Source organism: Coptis chinensis, chromosome 6, assembly GCF_015680905.1.
Source record: "Coptis chinensis isolate HL-2020 chromosome 6, ASM1568090v1, whole genome shotgun sequence".
Classification (NCBI taxonomy): Eukaryota; Viridiplantae; Streptophyta; class Magnoliopsida; order Ranunculales; family Ranunculaceae; genus Coptis; species Coptis chinensis.
The window spans coordinates 73,453,867-73,472,032 of record NC_141461.1 but is presented as its reverse complement, the minus strand read 5'-3'; the positions used below and the strand labels follow the sequence as shown (position 1 = coordinate 73,472,032).

The window sequence follows — 18,166 nt, the reverse complement described above, 5'->3', positions numbered from 1 at the left end:
CCTCACAGAGGAAAGTTTAGCCACCGGAGCAAATGTATCACCAAAATCCTTATCAAGAATCTGAGTAAACTCCTTTGCAACCAACCGTGCCTTGTAATGATCCACAGTACCATCTGCAGCGGAAGTGTGGTGGGCCCATAACCCACAGGTCCCAGCATCGAAACCTGGCTTTGATACCAAATTGTAAGAGGTAAAAGTTTATCTGATTAATAAACAGAGACAGTATTTATTAATACTCAAGATTACAATATGCAAATCAACGTAAGGATAGATTATCCTTGTTACATAACACTAAAGGAAAGAAGATATATGGAGATATGCTTCAACACATCTAAATAGCTACAGTGCGAAAATTCTATAGCATTCTTGGGGGTATAACATTGTGATATATCTAAGTCAATCTGTAAGACTGTAACACTTAATGTAACCTGTCATAGCATGTTGACCTACGGATTTCCAAAATTAATAAAAGCTCTTAGTTTATGCTAGAGGAAAAAAGTTGCAATTTGCTTATGTAGAAAAAAAATCAGTCGTGTTTTTAGTGTAAAATACCCTGTATATTTCCTATAATAGCTAGGGATGGGAAGTGCTTTGGAGACACTGTGTGGGAAAGCAGTTGGTGCTGGATAATTAAACATGCTAGGAATCTATATGCAAAGGTCGTGCATCATAACTAGAGTCACTTTGATTAATTCGACTCCAACCTACATGTTTGCAACCCCATTACTCAAGCTTTTGCAGCAGAGCCAATGTATCGACCTTGCTGGAACATATTCAATATGGATCATTCCTCAATTGTTCGCTTATGCTCGAACTTCCCCATACAAAAGTTTTGCAATCTCAAAGCAAAGTCTGGGTCACGACCATAATTTTCGGAGTGGCCCTGTTGTTTCATATATTATTGAACTGCGTTCTGGTGATAAAGTTTGGCCATGGTCTAGTTGGGGCTGCAATAGCGGGGAACATCTCGTGGGCATTTGTGGTTGTGGCTCAAATGATCTATGTGGTTTCTGGGTGCTTTCCTGATGCATGAACTAGATTCTCCATGTTGGCATTCAAATCACTGATTGGGTTCGTAAAACTATCTCTTACCTCTGCCACAATACTATGGTTAGTACTACTCCATCTAGCTTGGACATCGAGATATGCATTTTAAGGTTTTACTTCATTCATGTGGTTGACACAAGCTGGTGCAAAAATGACAGCTTGAACTTCTGGTATACCACAGCACTAATCCTTCTAGTGGGCTACTTAAAACATCCTGAAATTGATGTAGATGTTGTTTCTACATGGTTAGTTTTTCCACCTTCAAGAACATGCCCAATTCGACCTGCTTCATTCCCCTTACTCTAATCCTATTTTCATTTCTGATATGGCAACCTTAATATATATGCAAGTATGGGCATTAACAATTGCTATGTGTTGTGACCTCTCTTTTTCCTCCTCTTCCTCTCCCCTCTCCTCTTCTATTTATAATCTCTCACTTCTCTCTTAGGCCCTCCATCTGTCCCTCCATCTCTCGGTCCATCGATTGCCGTGCGTAGGATTCCCGTACGGCCCTAAGGTTTTCCCCTTTGCTCGTGTAGCGCACGTGCCCTGATAGTACGACTCTAGGCCAGCCCCACCTTTAGTTCGCGGCTTTCCACTATCAGTCCTCAGTTCTCGGTGTTTATCCCCTTCCCTCTCAACTTCTGTGTCCGCGACCCTTCTAGAACGCCTCTCATTACACTGTATGTCCTCTTTCTGGATCCATCGGCCGCCGGACCCCCGGCCATCATAAATTGGGTCGCTCTAATCCCCCCTCTCGAGTCCACAAACCTCCTGAATGTTCGTGGATTCGAGAACCCATCTTTACCCTCCCTTTCTCTTGGCTTCTGTTTCACGCTTCATTATTATCCGTACACGTGTTCCACGCATGCATGGTTTAAACCGCCTTGTTTCCCATTCCTCCATGTGTCGTACCTCCTCTGGTTCAACTGACGGCTCCTTGGTTTCTGCTCCCTTCCTTTTTCCCTTTTACCCCCTTTGCACTTCAAATTCCGCTCGCGCCTCTCTCTTCCTCATTTGCTTCTCACTCTCCTCCTTGTTTCTCACCAGACGCCATTTTTTACTCCCTTTTCTCTTTCCCCACTACCCCCCTCTCCTCCTTACATTCAGCCCCTCCTCCTTCTTGGAGTTCTTCTCCCCCGTCATTTCTCCGTTCATTGCTTGCTTGGACGTTCGTTCTTGCCCTTGGATCGGTGCATCAGGTTGGTAGTCTTTTCCCTTCTCTTTTGCATTTCCTTTCGTGAATTGTTCATCTTCCTTAACTCTCCCCCGATGTCTGATTCCCAATCAGAGGGTCCGCCTTCTTCGCGGTCATATGCGGAGGCGTCCCCTCCTCTGTCAGATCCCACCGCGGCCCCCTCCACCACTGGGCGGCCTTTTAAACTTCCACCGCCTCCCCCACTCTCCCGTCGACCTAACTTAGAAGCGCGCGATTAGGGTTGGCTATGGCATTCCAGATGATATCCTCCTTGAGCACGTGCCTGACGTGACCCACTTTCCCCATTTAGTTCCCCCCAGACTGGGATGTCTCGTGGCCACAGTAGGCCAAATTGTCTCTGGCTTGCGACTGCCGCTATCTCTACTAGATGTTGAAGTATGCAACCACTTCAACATTCCCCCCTACCAAGGTATAGGAAATTTCTGGTGTATTATGTATGCTGTGAACCACTACAACCTCCACCATAAGCCCCAGATAGTCCTCCGCGACATAATTTCTCACTACTATATACGCAAAAGCACCAAGGACGTGAGCGTGGGATACCACTCCTTCTGTGTCCGTCCCGGTAAACAGTCCTTTGTCCTTAAAATCACCACCTCGAACAAAACTTGGCACCACTACCCCCTGTATGTCTCCGGTAATTTCCTGTCCGCGGATATACCCTCTGAAGTGACTTTCAATCATCTCACTTTTCTGCTTCGCGGTGAGTTCGATTAACTACTTCTCTTTCTTATGTCGATTGTGCTGCGGACTTACTCATCATCTTTATTTTTCTCTTACACAGGTTGAAAGACCGACTCGAAATCCCGCTTTTATGCTGGCGTGACGTCCGCGGTCTTTAAACAGATTCGCAACCTGGGTTCTTCTCAAGCTGAAGTTCTTGGTATAGATCCCTCCCACGGAACCCCCTTGTTGACAGACCCCGCTCTACATACCTTGGGTAAATACTCCGCCCCGTTATATCGTCCACAGCCCCCCAAGGAATGAAAGCCTCGGCCTTCCCCTCCTCCTCCATCCGCGTCCCATCCTCCCAAGAGTAAGTCGCACAGTCGCGGCTTCACTCAGAAAACAACCAAGTCCCAGGCCCAGGCTCGTGCTTTAGCAGAGATAGTCAGGAAATCCACTGCTGCCCTTCCTTCTCAGTCTTGCCGATATACCCCCTCCTCCTTCCACTCCCTTGCTGATTGAGATGATCAATATATTCCTCCAAATTCCCCTCCTGCAGACTCCCCGCCTTCCCCCATGGATGTCAACAAAATTAGGTTATATGACAATGACTCTGACGATGAAGTGACAGAGGTTCTCACCTCTTTGACTGTCTCGGCCTCAGCTGGCCCCCACACGTCTGCGGATCCATCATCCGACGAGCCCCCACTCAAACGTCGTAGATCCTCCCCCTCCGCAAGACCTTCCGTGGTGAAGCTAGAAAACCTCATTTTTACAACAATGGGGACAGTTTTAGGGGAAAAAGGGAGTGAGATTACTTAAACTAACTTGCTGAGCCTGTCCTCCTTTTTACTTCCAGATTAGGAATTCTTTTTACTAATGTTGTTTTCTTATCCTTAACTCCTACTTTTTATTTCCACTATTGGTAAAATCCTGCATTGAAGACAGTGTGAGTTCGGTAGTGGATTTAAAAGTGAAGTCTTTTTTAGTTTGAGCGGGCTTTTGAAGATAGAGGATTCTGCTTACATCATCAGGGTCGTAGTTGTAGCATCATGGGTTCAGTTCCTATTGGTTTTGGAGCTGGTAGACATCAAAGGTTTCCTGAAAGAAGTGGTGTGGAAGTCTCAAAGCAAGGAGATAGCACTCACTGCGATATAACACCTCCATCAAAGGTATCTTATGCAGACATCGCAAAAGGTAGGTTGGAACATTCTGTTGATGTATCTTCGCTACCTATACCATATAGAAAGGAAGACGAACCGGCGATTAAGATCTCTCGGGAAGCTGTAGAGAGGGGTATTGAGGCGTGTAAATTTGCTTTGATAGCTAGAATGGAGGCAACATCTTTGAATCTTAGTTCCATTAGACTGGTTGTCAGCAGTGAATGGAAATTAATAGGGAATGTAAAGTTGTCACCTTTGGGTAAGGGGTTTGTTGTTTTCAGGTTTGAAAATGAAGCAGACTTTAACAAAGCTTTTTTTGGAGGTCCATGGTACATACAGGGGCAATTGCTTAGATTCTTCAGATGGTCACCTAACTTTAATATTGACTCCTACAGACAAACTACTGGTAATGTATGGGTCAAGTTCCCTGGACTCCCTTTTGAATATTGGGAAGTGGATATTCTGATGAGTTTGGGCAGAGGCTTAGGTCGTCCCATAAGGGTGGATATGAACTCATTGGAACGTACAAATGGGTATTATGCTAGTGTACTGGTTGAAATTGATTTAACAAATCCTATCCCTGATCAGATATTTGTGGAAGTTCCTGAACTAGGTGTCGAATTTTGGCAGAAGATTCAATTTGGAACTATTCCCAAGTTTTGTAATCATTGTAGCATCGTGGGTCATCTAGTGGCAGAGTGTAGACGAGTGAGAAATGGGAATAACAATGAATCAAGCCAGGGGATTCGTCAGACAACACAAGGTTCAGAGGATAAAGGCAAGGAACAAGTTACAACTGAACCACAAGAACCTCAAGGTAACAAGAGAAGGTTGTCTAAAAGTCAGAAAAAGAGACTTAAGAGAAACAATCAAGCTGCAGAATGGAGACAGATTAACCAGGAAGCGTCTACAAGCAATGGAAACACTGATATGATGCAACAGCAATGTCAAAATCCAGATCAAGCCAACCCTGGTAGTTTAGAAACAAAGAAGAACGGCCGGGTTGATAAATCAAAATGGAATAGCAAAGAGAAAGCTAGGTAGATGGAAGTGGTTTTGCAGAGTAGTGGGAGTAATGAAAGCATTGTTGTATGGCGAGGAAACTAGAGTGAATCTTGAGCGAGGGAGATGAGTCGATCGAAAGATCCACTTATCAAGATCTTGAAAATGAATGTGATCCTACTATCTTGGATTTAATGGAGGAGGAGCTGCACAGGGCTTTCAATTTGGAAGCTAGTAGATTCCAATTACTGACTGATATAAATGAGAATGAAGAATCTCTAGATATTGAGGAGCCTGAAACTGAAACTGAAATGGTTTTCTTTCATGACCAAGTCATTGAACATTGCTGTGATAAGACACAAGGCACGCCAGATGTTGCGTCGGCCAGTGGAGTGAAGACAAGGTCAGGTAGAGACTGCAGTGAGAACAGTAGCCGTGTATCTACACCAAAGTCTTAGAGCAAAGGAAAGAAGGGTAGGGGCAGACCTAAGGGCTCCAAGAACAAAAACCATAGATGATTACATCCATGTGCTTTTGGAATGTTAGAGGTACCAATGATATTGAGAAGGCGAGGGAGATTAATAATGTTAGGGTAAACAATAAGTTGAGTGTGTTTTGCTTACTTGAAACAATGGTAAGGCAGGAGAAATATGATCTTATTCGTAATATTTGTTGTCCGCGTTGGGAACACATAAATAATTACAGCAAGGATCCGGCAGGCAGAATCTGGGTGTGTTGGGACCCATACAAGATAGAGATTGTGAAATTACAGGAATCAGACCAGTTCATACATTTCCAGGTGTTGTTTAAGCCGACTAATGAAGTTTTTCTTATTACGGTAGTATATGCAAGAAATGTTAAGACTCTTAGGCTTAATCTATGGAGGGATATTAGCACTATCCAGACAACAGTTTCTGGTCCTTGGGCTGTTGTTGGTGATTTCAATAACATAAGTAGGCTGAAGAAAGGGTGGGAGGAAGTCCGATGCATCCGCGAGAAGTTATGGAGTTTGTAGAATGTATACAGAAAGCAGGTTTATCTGACTTGAGCTTTAATGGTTTCTTCTACACGTGGAACAACAAAGTGGTAGGAAACGGCAGGATTATGTCTAAGATTGATAGATGCTTGGTGAACAGCTTATGGAATGATACATACCCTACATCGATGGTGGAATTCTTACCTCATGGTATCTCAGACCATTCTCCAGGTCTTCTTTTCTGGTATGACTATGAAAGCAAAGCGCTACCGTTTAGATTCAAGAGTTACTGGGTGGAGCATCAGGAGTTCCAGAACATGCTGGCTGAAGTATGGGCAACGCAGTTGTACTCCACTCCTATGTATATTCTGATGCAAAAACTCAAAATGTTGAAGGCCATGATCAAACCATGGGCTAGAAATAATTTTGCCAATCTCCATTCTAGAGTTGAGCAGGCAAGGGAATTTCTATATGATGTGCAAAGGCAGCTGCAAGCTAAACCATGGGACAAGTTCTTAGGGCAAAATGAAAAAATTGCCCTAGAGAAATATAGCGAACTAGCTAGAATGGAAGCTGCGGATATTAAATCCAAACAGGATGAAACCTGGACAAGAGAGGGAGATAAATGTACAGCATATTTCTTCAAAACTCTTGAGGAAAAGAAGGCAAAGAGTGGTATATGGTGTCTTCAGAATGCGAATGGAGGCACGGTTACAGGACAAGCTGATGTAATTAAAGCCTTTGTTGAATATTATGGTGAGATTCTGGGAACTGAAGCAGGAGAGATAAGTGGAGAGGATTTCTTCAATTGCTTACAAGTCAAATCCTATCTATCACCTGCCATGCAAGCACAGATGGAAATGGAGATATCGACTGTAGAAGTTAAGGAAGCTCTTTTTGGTATGAAGGAGAATGCAGCTCCGGGTCCTGATGGGTTCACTCTGTATTTCTTCAGGAGTTGTTGGTCCACTGTTGGGCATGACTTCACTAATGCTATACTTAATGCTTTTAAATTCTTCAAATTTCCTAGAGGGGTTAATGCCACATTTATATGCCTCATTCCTAAGGTTAACAATCCCTCTAAGGTTGAAGATTTTCGTCCTCATTAGCTATGTAACACGGTGTATAAGTGCATTTCTAAAAAATCATAGCAAATAGAATAAAGATGGTCATCAATGATATTATTCATGCTAATCGATTCGGCTTTCATTCCCGACAGATCAATACAAGATAATATACTTTTGTCTCATGAACTTCTCAGAGGTTATGACAGGAAGTATGGTAGCCCCAGATGTTCGATAAAGCTTGATATAAGGAAAGCTTATGACACAGTGAGCTGGGAATCTATCTTAGCCATGATCAGAGTGTTTAAATTCCCTAAAGCTATGTATAAATGGATCGAGATGTGCATTTCTACTCCATCGTATTCCATTCTCATCAATGGCGCTCCTGAAGGTTTTATTGCAGGCAAAAAGGGCATTCGCCAAGGTGATCCTTTATCACCGTATCTGTTTGTGATGATAATGGAAATTCTCAGTGGGCTTCTCATGCAGAGCATCAATAACAAAAGCATTACGTTCCATTCCAAATGCAGCAAGGTGAGATTGACACACTTAGCATTTGCTGATGATGTGTTAATGTTTTGTAAAGGCGACACGGTTTCAGTTCAAGCTATTAAAGACTGTCTACAAGGATTTGGAGAGGCAACTGGGCTAAGGATTAATAATCATAAGACTTCCTTGTTAGCAGGAGGTCTTAATCAGCAGGATGCTAAAGCTTTAGCTGAGATTATGGGGATTGAATTGATTAGACCTCCAGTGAGATATCTTGGGCTACCTCTCATTTCGGCAAGATTGGGAATAAGGGAATGTCAACCATTAATAGAGAAGGTTACTAGCAAGATTTCGAATTGGAAATCAAAGTTGCTGTCTCATGCAGGAAGACTACAAGTCATAAACTCTGTCCTTAATGCTTTTCATACTTATTGGTCTAGAACCTTCATTTTACCTTCCACAGTTCTTGAACATGTGCAACAGATTTGTGCACAATTCTTGTGGACTGGATCTACAGTAAAGAAAGGGCATCATCAAGCGAGTTGGAGTACTGTTTGTCTTTCGAAAGAGGAGGGAGGACTGGGAGTAATGAATTTACAACGGTGGAATACTGGTGCCTTCTATGGACTGATTTTTAAATTGGTTACGAGAGAAGATACGATATGGGTTCACTGGACATGGAAGCAGCATATCAAAGACAAATTCTTCTGGACCATGAGTATACCAAAAGACTGCTCATGGAATTGGAGAAATATTTTGGCGTCTCGAAAGGAGGCTAAAAGATTTATCAGATATGAAATAGCAAATGGGGCAGACACTCTATTATGTCACGACATATGGTGTGCTCGTTCTCCTTTGATTGAGGACGCAGAGGCGAGAGCAGCTTAGGATTTTCAGCTGAATGCTACAGTAGAGGTGCTTATTTCGAATGGCAGATGGAATGAAGAAGTACACGGTATGCAAGATGCAGTTTTGAAGCAGGACATTTTGGAGGTGCAAATTAACTCTCATCTAGACAGTGATTTCATTGTATGGACTCCTCATCAGAGTGGTAGGTTCAATTCCAAGAGCGCATATGAAGCTTTGTCGAGGAAAAGGGAGAAGAAACCCTGGTACGGTTTGGTATGGGGAAGGTTGGTATTGCCGCGGCACTCATTTACAACATGGCAGCTATTCTCTAATAGTATGCCGACTCAAGACAGGTTAGTTAAAAAAATTCTGCACCAATCTTCATGTTGTCTATGCGAAAGCAGCAGAGAATATTCAGCTCATCTTTTCTTTGAATGTACCTATTCAAGGGAACTTTTTGATAGAGTAAAACAACTCCTTGGTATCTTTACTGATGTGAGCAATGCGAACAAAGAATGGGTCTCGATTATCCGAAGATGTAAAAACTCAGATGTGGGAGAGATTCTGAAGGTATTCATTTGTGCTTCGGTGGATAGTATTTGGAAAGAACGCAATGCAAGAAGATTTCAGCACAATGCGAAACCAGTTGAGGTGGTATTTAATAAGCTGGTGCGTGATTTGAGAAACTATCTTCAAGTTACTAGACCGAAATCGGTGATGGCGGTGCATGTGGAGAGGCCCGTTTTGTCAGACTAGGTATTACTACTCTTTTCAAACAGCAGAGACATACAAACTATTCATGGATTCCCCCCACGGGTAATAGGTTGAAAGCTAACACAGATGGTGCTTTAGATGACAATGGTCCAGGTCATGGAGGTGTCATTAGAAATAATGAAGGAAGGGTATTGGCTGCGTTCTGTGGAAGTGGAGGACTTGCGTCAGTTTTATTCCAAGAACTAAAAGCGATAGAGGTATGTATAGAGAGATGTTTGGCAGAAGGCTTTTTAGAAGTTGAAATTGAATCAGACTCCTTAAGAGCCATCAAAGCGATAAATAAAGAAGAGAAACCACCTTGGTACTATCGAGATGTACGATGGCAGCGATTGAAAGGAAGAAAGATGGATTCAGATTCATAACCTTTACTCATGTGTTTCGTGAAGTGAATAGGGTAGCGGATTATTTTGCTAGTTTGCATGGAAATGGTGAATTTTCTACGGTTCACTTTGCACATCCATTAGATTTTCCTGTGCAGGAAATTGTAAAAGAGGATGCGAGTGGTAACATCTATGTAAGGAAAAGTTAATTTAATGCAGGTGGGGGTCTGCCTAACCCTAGCTTATTTGGGGAAAAAAAAAAAAAAAAAAAAAAACCTTCCGTGGTGCCTCACCCCACTTCCCAGATGCAGCGCCCCGGTAAGGAAACCACTCAATCACTCCTAGGGTCCGTAGCTCCAGAAATTTTCTGCCCCACCTTCAAGGTGCGCGGCCATTCTATCAATGTCGAGGACTCTGCTTTAGAGAATCCATCTGTGGCCTCTGCTATGTTCTATGGTTCCCATCTCCCCCGTGACTTGGCTTATGCAGATACTGGAACCTTTGAACAGCATCGCACCTCCCTCTATGCCGGCTGGGAGAAGGTGCCCCCCCTTTCCCCACCTACCATTCTCTGCTCTATCCATTGTTCTGATTGTTCCTTCATTGCTAGGTGAGCTTTGACATGTCCTACATGATCCGCGGCCTCTTCTCCTCCTTAAATACCGTGAAATCATTAGAGAAGGAGGTTGGCGTATCCAATGGACTGAGGGCCACATGTGCCCGCCTCCAAGCTGATCTGGAAGCTGCGAACATGGCCAAACTTCGAGCCGGGGATAAGTTAAGGACTGTAGAAGCTTCACATCAAGACTTCATAGACGGAGTGAATGACCACTTGAGCAAGCAGCGGGAAGCCCTTGTCCTCCAGCATACCGAAAGTATCGCCGCCCTCCTTCTGCAACACACTCAAGACATAAAGCAGCTGCGGATAAGCGTCTGGCTAAAAAGCTCTCCGACGAACATGCCCGCTTGATCAAAGAAGGTCGACTCCTCCCAGAAAAACCTCACTCTCCCATGTCAAAGGACCCTGTTGTCACTGTCCCAGTTGCCATGGATCCGATTGTTTCTGACTCAGTTGATGTTGCTACTCCAAATCTGCTGCCAGAAGACCCTATACGTGAGACCACCTCTCCAGACCATGCCTCGAGCTCTCTTGAACGTCCAACCTTTGTTGAATCCCCACTACCGAACTTAGACTAGCCCCCATGTTGGCTATCTTATTGTTTTGCTAGTTGTTTTGTAACTAACTCATCTGACTATGTACGCCGTTGTCATTTTTCCATTATGCACTTATTTTGTTTGGAACTGTTTTATTTCCCCGCATTATATGTGTTATCTCTTTGTTTTAATTATTGTTTTGCCCGAAATGTTGCTATTCATCCCTTTCCATCTCTACTCTCTCTCCACTCACCGGTGTCCTCATTGGGGCCCTCTCTCTTCTTGCCCCCATGTGTGACCCAGGCATCTCATCCGCGAATGGCTCATCCCACTTCGCAGGCTCTAATATACTATGAGGTCCATTGAGGCAGCTCAACCTGCCGTAGACACGATTTGGACAATTTGTCCGCGAAGGGCTCATCCCCGCGGCCTCTCTTTTGGAGTGGCTTTGCCGACCATTGGGGCTCTCTCTTTGCCCCCAGGTGCAGCTTATTCCTTTCTTTCGCGGATGGCTCTCCCTACTCCGTGGCTATAATAGGATTTGAAGCCTATTGGGGTCAATTCCTCCTGCCCCAATTTTGATTGTGAACCTCTCGTCCGTGAATATCTCTTTCTCCCAAGCCGTGTTTAGTATGATTGTTGAATTTACGCATAAGGGGCGGAATTTACTTCCCAAAAGTGTCGTTGTATTATATATTTACAAACAGCTCCAGTGTGTTGTTCTGGATTTCCATTACATTTAAACGTAAAATTTTTTTAACATTCTCACATTCCACGGCTTTTCTAGTACTTTTCCCTCCACTGTCCGCAGCTTGTAGGTGCCAGCCCCTCCTACGTCGACCATTGTATAGGGCCCCTCCCAGTTTGGGCCCAGCTTTCCATCGTTCTCCTTCTTGGTACTGGGTGTCACTCATCGCAGCACTAAATCCCCTATTCTGAACTGTCGCAGCTTGACTCTTTTGTTATACCATCTCTGAAGGCATCGGTGATAGTCCTCTTGTCTGATACGTGCCGCATCCCTTCTCTCTTCTGCTAAAGTCATATCTGCTGCCAGTATACTCTCATTCAGTCCCATTTCCACCGCTCTTGTTCGCGTTGTGGCTGCCACCATTTCCGAAGGGATCACGGCCTCGACTCCGTAAACTAAAGAGAAGGGAGTTTCACCGGTTGATGTTCGAGGCGTTGTCTTGTAGGCCCAGAGAACATGATGTAGCTCATCTGCCCACGCACCTTTTTTATCCTCTAGCTTTCTTTTGAGATTGTTCATAATGGTCTTGTTAGAAGATTATGCTTGCCCGTTGCCTTCTGGATTGTATGGAGCTGAGAACCCTTGTTTCACCTTGTATGCTTGTAAGAATGCCTGCACTTTGGATCCTGTGAACTGGGTTCCATTGTCCGCAATGATAATATATGGCAACCCAAATCTACAGATGATGTTCTCCTATAAGAATTTGATCACATGTGCTTCCTTCACCTGTTGCAGGGATACTGCCTCGATCTATTTGGTAAAATAGTCTGTGGTCGCTAGCATGAACCTCCTTTTGCCGCTAGCCATGGGCAGCGGACCCACTATATCCATTGCCCACATCGCAAAGGGCCATGGACTAGACACACTATGTAATGGTTCTGCTAGCGCAAAGCAAATCTCTGACATTTATCACACCGCTTAGCATATTTCACGGCATCCCTCTTCATGTAGGGCTAAAAGTAGCCCTGTGTTATCAATCTGTGCGCCATTGTTCTACCCGTCGAATGACTTCCACAATCTCCCTCATGTAACTCCACCAGCACCTCTAGGGCCAACCTCGGTCCGAGACATTTCAACAAAAGCCCGTTAAAGTTCTTTCGGTATAACTCTCCTTCTATTAGGACGTACCTCCGAGAAGTTTGCTCCAACCTCCTTTTCTCCCTTTTATCTGTTACCAAGTCCCCAGACAAAAAACTCTTGATAGGCTTCATCCAACTTCCCTCTTCCTCCTCGGCCTGACATATCTCCACCCCTTCCCCTTCCACTTCCTCGGTACTAGGTTTCTCCAATCGCTTTATTTTTATCACTCTCTCTTCAGACCCGGGTATTGCAGCGACCACATATGATAAGACATCGGCATGTTTGTTCTCGCCGCGACCCAGATGTACAAACTTGATCTTTGCAAACCTGGTGGCCCTCTTTTACAGTACTTTCAAATATCTTACCATCCATGGACATCGCGCGGCAAACCCCCCATTTGCCTGGCACACTACCAAATTCGAGTCCGAATACACCGTCAGCTCTTTTACCCCCACATCCTCTGCCATTTTCATACCCGCTATTACCGCCTCATACTCTGCTCATTGTTGGATGCCGCGAACCCTAACTTCATGGTTAACTCCATTCTGCTGTTCTCCGGTGTAACCAATACCACTCCTATCCCACTGCAAGCGTCTGTGGCTGACCCGTCGGCGAATACTCTCCACCCATTTCTCTGGTCCCAGGGGTCCAATCAGTCCTGCTCAATGATTTTCTCCGGCTCCATGACCATCTCTTCTCTCCAGGTGGGGTCCACCGCTGGGAACTCTGCTAAGAATTCTGCCACCACCTGCGCCTTCTCTGCTGTCCTGATTTGATACTGTATCTCGTAATAACTCAACATTACTGCCCATTTCAGCATTCTCCCATATTTTTCCGCTTTCATCGCTTGCTTTAAAGGCAGATTTGTCACTACCACTACTGAGTGTGATTAAAAGTATGGTTTCAACTTCAAGGCAGAGAAAACCAATGCCAAGGCATACTTTTCGACTCTGCTATACCGAGTCCCGGCATCCAACAATGTTTTACTTTGGAAGTACACCGGCTTTTCTAACTTACCCACAATTCTGACTAGCACTAATAAGTAAATACAAGTAAAATTTTTCTCCCAGTTCTGGTCGCGACAGCAGAGGGGCCTTACCTAGATAAGTCTTCAACTCCTGAAATGCCTCCTCGCATTCCGCGGTCCATACAAAATCCGGAGTGCTTCTTAGCAACTGATACAGCGGCCTACACTTGTCTGACGACTTTGAGATGAATCTATTCAAAGCTGCGACCCTTCCCGCAAGTCTCTGCACCTCTTTGATATCGTTAGGCGACGGCATCTCCATCAAGGCTCTAATCTGCTCAGGATTGGCTTCTATTCCCCGATAAGTAACGATGTACCCTAGAAACTTCCCCGTAGTAACGCCGAATGTACACTTCTCTAGGTTAAGCTTTAGATTGTATGACCGCAGTATATTGAACGTTTCTTTCAAACCCTCTAAATGTTCTTCCTCTGACATACTCTTCTCCACCATGTCATCTATGCAAATCTCAATCCCCTTTTGGATCTTGTTTTCAAACATTTTCTCCTCTAGCCGCTGAAATGTTGCCCCGATGTTCTTCAACCCAAACGGCATTCTCGTATAGCAATATGTACCGCCTTCTACCACGAAGGCTGTCTTCTCCTGGTCTGGCCCATACATGGCGACTTGGTTGTACCCCATCGATGCGTCCACCAGCTCGTATACTCTCGGCATGGGGTAGCTGTCTTTAGGACATTCTAAATTCATGTCAGTGAAGTCGACACACATACGGACCTTGCCATTCTTCTTCGGCACCGTGACCACATTCGACAACCAGTCGGTGAACACCACCTCTCGTATTATACCTGCCCCCTTCAACCTTGCGACCTCCTCACGAATTCCTTCGGTGTACTTTAGCCTAATGCCTTGCATCTTCTGTCTTATTGGCTTAGCATCTTCCCTCATATGTAACTGATGGCATGCGAATTCTGGGTCCAATCCGGTGACCTCCTCAATCGTCCACGCAAATACCTCTTTATTGTCAGACAAAAACTGTACTAACTTAACCTTCCATTCCTCAGACAAGATGGAACCTATTGATGTGAACTTCTCCTCATCACCTTCCCCTAAATTCACTACTTCTATCTCGTCCAAGGTCTTCAGTCCCTCTGCCGACTCCGCCGACTCCTCCCCGGCGGTGCACTGTAATTGCCATGTTTGCCTCTTCCTGGAACGCAAAGTCTCTTCCTCTGAACCGCGGATCAATCTTTTCACTGTACTCTGATGACTGTTTTTGGTTGTCGCCTGATCCCCGTGGACCTCATATACCCCGATAGGAGTAGGGAATCGGATACCACTTTCATCTCATGAATCCACCTCCTTCCCAGGATGGCATTCTATTGCGAATCGGCATCTGCCACTTTGAACCTCGAGAACACTGTAACTGGTCCCGTGGTCACTGGGAGAAGGAGCTCCCCTAAAGGTTCCGTCATGCTTCCATTGAACCCATACAAATTTGTCGGTGAGGGCCTCAACTGCTTCCTTTCTATCTTCATTTCCTCCATTGTCCCTCTAAATAGCAAATCCACCACACTGCCGCAATCCACTAACACCATTTTTACCATGTAATTTCCCATCGCCACCATGATCACCAACGCATCCTCATGTGGGGAATCAATTTCCTGAAGGTCCGCGTCGGTGAACATTATGCTTCCGCTTCCATTCGCGGACGTGGATCTGCTGTATGCTCGCTGCTAGCCTTATCTGGTCTCGGTGTGCATTGTGGCTCAATATCTCTCCACTTAAGATTACATTGATTGTTCCCAATATCCTTCCCTGGGTCGGTGCTTGCTCTACTTTCTCCTCTTCTGTTATAAACTCTTTCAACAATCCATTTCCTATCATCCTCTGAATCAACCATCTTAATGCATAGCAGCCGTCCGTCTCATGGTTATGTATCTGATGGTATGCACAATAGGGCTTGCCTTGCACCTCCACTGGTTTGGTTCGCGGACCCTCATACCCCTGCAGATTCTGAATCAACGGTAGTATCTCGCTCAGTGACTTGTTCAGTGGCACTTGTTCTACTTCGCGATAGGGCTTTCTGTCTCGGCTCTCCCTCCTAGCCTCTTCTCTGCCCCTATCGGGCCACGATGAATGTCCTCAGTATCCAATGCCTCCTTTGTCCGATTACTCATATCGCCGACGGTCCTCACCTTTTTCTAGCGATAACACTGCTTTCCCCAACCTTCTTTCTGCATGGTGTCTTTGTACCTGATGTACTTCTCCACCCTCGGGTATTGATCATGTAATGTCACAATTTCATTCTTAGCTACCGACTCGTGTACCCTCATCCCGGACGCAATCCTCTCTCGAAAGCTATCACCGCAGTCCTTTCATCTAGATTCTCCACTTTCAAGGTCTCCGCCTTGAATCTGCACAAGAAGTCCCTCACCGATTCCGCAGACCTTTGTCTTACATTGAACAAGGCTGCGATATCAACCACTCGCTTCTTCTGGTGTATAAAATGATCAATAAAGGCCTGATCTAACTCCTGAAAGCTATTAATACTCTTAGAAGATAATCTGTAATACCAGTCAGATGCTCCCCCTTTTAAGCTTGTCGGGAACATCATGCACCTCAACCCGTCATACCGTGGCTCCTGCCATAACGGCATCTGCTGTCGAAAATGGTGAATATGGTCTGCGGGGTCTCCAGTCCCATCATACCTTTCAAACCTTGGCTGGTTGAATCTCTTCGGCACCTCAGACTTCCAGACCGCGTCTGCCAGTGGGTTGCGGTTCAACCCAGCCACCACCTGGCTTGCCGCACCCCCCATGCCCTTGGCCTGTTCCAGACTAGCTTTCAGATCGCTGGCAATCATTTCTCTCACTTGCTCCTTTGTGAGTCCAACCTCCGTCTGCTCTGCCACATCCGTCCCCTCTTCCTCTTCTCTCTCCGGTTCCGACACCTCCCTTTCTGACTCCTCTATTGTCTCTTTCTCTCTCCTCAACCCTTTATTTTCTTCCCTCAACCTTGCTATTTCCTCATGTAACAACCTTGCTTCCTTTGCCTTTGACATTATTGTCTCTTCCCTTCCTTGCTCTTCCCCTTCACTCCTTACTGACTCCATGTCTATCTCGGTGACCGTCGCCTTTTTCGGTCGGCCCACTCTTCTTTTTGTCGCCATCTCTCTACTTCTCACTCTTTCCCCACAGACGGCGCCAAATGTTATGACCTCTCTTTTTCCTCCTCTTCCTCTCCCCTCTCCTCTTCTATTTATAATCTCTCACTTCTCTCTTAGGCCCTCCATCTGTCCCTCCATCTCTCGATCCATCGATTTCCGTGTGTAAGGTTCACGTACGGCCCTAGGGTTTTCCCCTTTTCTCATGTAGCGCACGTGCCCTGATAGTACGACTCTAGGCCAGCACCACCTTTAGTTTGTGGCTTTCCACTGTCAGTCCTCGGTTCTCGGTGTTTATCCCCTTCCCTCTCGACTTCTGTGTCCGCGACCCTTCTAGAACGCCTCTCATTACACCGTATGTCCTCTTTCTGGATCCACGGGCCGCCGAACCCCCGGCCATCATAAATTGGGTCGCTACACTATGGGCTTCAGTGCAGCTGTGAGGTCACTTTTTCTCTTATGTGCTCATTCAAGTCGATCATTAGTTTATTTAGATGACTCTACTATTTTGCAGCTAAGTCAAATATTTTGCGAAAATGGGGACGTTATGTTGGAGAAGCGGTGTAACATAACAGTTCACTAACTCCTTGATCTGGTGCACCTAATTCTTTCTTCTTTTAGTATTTTAAAACCTTAGGTCTTAGATCTTATCTTCTTTTCCCTCCATTTCTTTCCTTATCAGGCTAGTTACCTCGAAAAGAAGAGACTGATCTACTCTCTCAACTGCTCTAGGATATGACTTCGTTGTCCTCCTTGCCACAACCTTTTCTGTGGAGTTCTCTCTTTCAGAATACAAGTTCAACTACAACGACTACTGCTCTTAACAGCTTCACTCCATAAATTGATGATGGTGCTGCGGTGGTTCCTCAAGACCTCATTAATGAAGGTATTTCATAATGGAAAGATGTGATGGTAGGCTATTTTCTTGATAAAAGAATGACTTTTCCATATGTCAAGGGTGTGTTGGAAAGAACATGGAAGCTAAAAGGATCCATGGAAATCACAACTGACAGAGACTTAGTCTTCATAAGTTTTCTGCAATTGAGGATAAGCTAATGGTTCTTGAAAGTGGTCCCATCTTTATTGCTGGTAAGATATTTGTTGTTCGTCCATGGTTACCGGAAGTTGAGAATCAGCGCAACAATGTTACCTCGGTACCTATTTAGGCAAAACTTTCCAAAGTCCCAAAAGAACTTTGGACCAAAAATGGAGATTCTTTTCTCGCTAGTCTAATTGGTGAACCTTTCTATATGGACGGTGCAACTTCTTAAAAGAAAAGACTCGACTTTGCCAAGGTTTGTGTTACTATCCCCCTCGATTTTGAGTTTCCAAAATCTGTCAAGCTAAAGCTTCATGGTAGACATGTTTTTGTTGATGTGGAATATCCATGGAAGCCTCCTTCATGCACGAGATGTTGTCGTTTGGGGCATTCAATGGCAAAATGCCTGGATTCCCCACCTTCGCG

At 44.9% G+C, this 18,166-nt stretch overlaps 1 pseudogene; it reads left to right on the top strand.

The window, feature by feature from the left end:
* The window catches only part of LOC147494400 (protein DETOXIFICATION 33-like), a 55,309-nt pseudogene that overhangs the window by 34,733 nt on the left and 2,410 nt on the right, over positions 1-18,166 (top strand).